This window comes from Trachymyrmex cornetzi, unplaced genomic scaffold (assembly GCF_001594075.2).
Source record: "Trachymyrmex cornetzi isolate Tcor2-1 unplaced genomic scaffold, Tcor1.1 scaffold2052, whole genome shotgun sequence".
In the NCBI taxonomy this organism is placed as follows: Eukaryota; Metazoa; Arthropoda; class Insecta; order Hymenoptera; family Formicidae; genus Trachymyrmex; species Trachymyrmex cornetzi.
In genome coordinates this window covers 23,709-26,769 of record NW_017296694.1, presented here as the reverse complement: position 1 = coordinate 26,769, position 3,061 = coordinate 23,709, and positions in this window count along the sequence as shown.

Below are 3,061 nucleotides of genomic sequence, written 5' to 3'. Positions count from 1 at the left end.
CGATCACCCTATTAAGTAATCTCGAAACGAGGAAATCGTGGAGTCCTCCCGGACGTAACAATACATTTGGACTTTTTTTCAAAATTTTTAAAGTTAACTTATTCGCATATAAAGACAAGAGGCTAATGAAATTTATATTATTTAATTTCTTAAATTTTTTAAATTAAAAAAAAAAGAAATCTTTAATTTCGTAAAAATATGAATTTTTAAAAATTCAAATTAATAATCAACAACTTTCGAATTTTTTTAAAGAACAACTAACAAGGAGAGGCTATACGCTCTGCTCTTCACCGATTTTGATCAAACTTGCAACAATGTTAGAGGAGCCTACCAAATGAACACCTAAAGCCGTTCCCGAAAATGGGGCTCAGTAGCCGAGTAATGAACATTTAAAAATATAGGAAAAATTCTGTAAACATTCTAATATCTCGGAAAGTATGTATTTTTGAGAAAAATTTCTTAGACAAAAATGGTAGGGTTTAATAAGATTTTTCTGTGGTTTTATTTGTTTGATCTTGGTTGACTTCGTTAAGGTCAAGTCAAGGTTGACAATGCCTCCCAAGGTCAAACCAATAACCAGTAACTGTAATGAAATAGAAAGAGATAGAACTAGGCTGGTTAAGTTAACTGAGCTTGGTGAAAGTGGCCCTAAGATATTTTTCTCAAAAATGTATGCTTTATCCGAGATATCATACTGTTTTCAGTTCTTTTGTTATATTTTTAAATGCTCATTACTCGGCTACTAAGCTCCATTAGAGGGAACGGCTTTACAAATGTTCATTTGGTACGCTCCTCTAACATTGCTGCAAGTTTGATCAAAATCATTGAAGAGCAGAGCGTAGTCTCTCCTTGTAAGATTGTTGTAATTCTAGCTAATTATTTTTTAAACATCATAGTAATTTGAAAAAATTAGCAAACAATAAAAATGTCATCTTCCATCTTTTTTCTCATACATAGTATTATTATCCTAAATAAACTTATTAATAAATATATAAATTCTTTCTGGAAATTCAAAATTATTAAAAATTTTAATTAAAAAATATTTTGCAGAAAGAAAAGAAAATGAAGATGAATACAGACAGCGAAGATACGAACTTTTTTGAACAAAATATGAAAATTTAACTAATTAATTTTAAATATAATTTAGGTTAATATATCACATTTAATTATATTTATATTAATCTAATTATAATTTGTAGAATAATTACATTATCTTATTAAAAAAAAATATGTTAAAGTATTTTAAATTTTAAATTTTAAATAAATTCATAATTATATTTAATATATCATTTGTTTAAAATTTGTTTAAAACTTAATATTTTTGTATTATTATTTATCTTATCTTTTTTTTGAGTTTCTTTTTTTATTTGTTGTAAGGTTATTGAATTATTTTTATTAAATAATTTTAATATATTATTTAATTTAATTTCAATGTTTAAAATAATAATTTAATATTATTTAAAAATATTTTATGTATTTTAAAATATAAAAAGTAATTTCAATTCTAATTGCTTCAATTATGATATTTTTAAGATTAATTTGAGTATGTGTGTAATCCATTTGAAAAATATTCGTAAATATTTAACTATTTTTTTTAATTCTTGTATTTAACTATTCTTATGAATATTTGGGAATTGATGTATATTAAACTTTAAGATATGATATTTATTTTAAATTCTTTACATATTAATTACATATTTTTAACATTCGATTCAACCACATTTAAGTTGAATATATATATATATATATATATATTATAACAACTATTCACCAATTAATGCAGCATTGTTTCGATTCATTAATAGATAATTGGAGGGCATATACATTCTAAAATAATATCAGACAGTAGAATGACGAGTATAAATTGTATTTTAATAATATTAACGGAAGAAATAACTATACGAACTTGATGTTGAAGGAGTGATGTATTGGCTTACGTAATTGATTTGGAGATTGAATGATTCTAATTATTATTCGAGATAGTTTCTGTGACACCAAAAGAAATATTTATTAACATTCTTGAGGCTTCCACGGGTGCTTTCTGTATAAAGGTTATGCGTTTCGCGAGTTTCCTCCGTGTCCAGATCCATTCTTGAGATGCCAACGTTTCTTTGACACACAACCAGACGAAAGGATCCTAACCATCCTCCCATATATCAAAGGAACAACAGATCGGAGATTGGCGGGATATTAAACAAACACAATATCCGAAATATCTTCAAACCACCAAAAAGATAGGACAAATCTTAAGAAATTCTAAAGATCAAAGACCTCCACTCAGTTCCGCAGGAGTATACAAAATACCTTGTTTCTGCGGGAAAGTATACATTGGAGAAACCGGGAGAATGGTCAACCTACGGATCAAAAAACACCAACGTGATGTCAGACTAAAATACACCACGCAGTCGGCATTATCAGAACACAACATCGAAACAGAACATCAAATACTGTTTGACAAAACGACCACAATAGTCAACAGTACATCATCCTTTCCAAGAAAGTACAGAGAAGCCATAGAGATACAAAAACACCCTAACAATTTAAATAGAGATAATGGCTACAACATAAATAAAATATGGAAGACCATTCTCCCGGTTATTAAAGACCGACCAATTCCACCACCTCTTATCCCTCCCACAACCCCTTCCCCCTCTCCGCCCAACCCTACCACGCCAACAAGCAGCGTAATATAAAAAGGAACGGCCCGAAGGAACAGCTCAGTATCAGGCGGGTGGCACTCGGTTGGACACGGCTCAATTGGACACGAGCCACTCATAGCGCTTGAGACTACAAAGCTCCTAAGAACCGATCGCTGTGATTGGTGGTGTCCAATCGAGCTGTAGTCAATCGGGATCACCCCGTATCAGGTTGCCCCTTGCCCTGATGAAGTGGACTGCAAGGTTCACGAAACGTTGGCATCTCAAGAATGGATCTGGACACGGAGGAAACCCGCGAAACGCATAACCTTTATACAGAAATATTTATTGTTCTCTATTGCATTTTATATTGTTATTAATAATTTAGCTATATACAGGGTGTTTGGCGACTACCGCATTTTTTG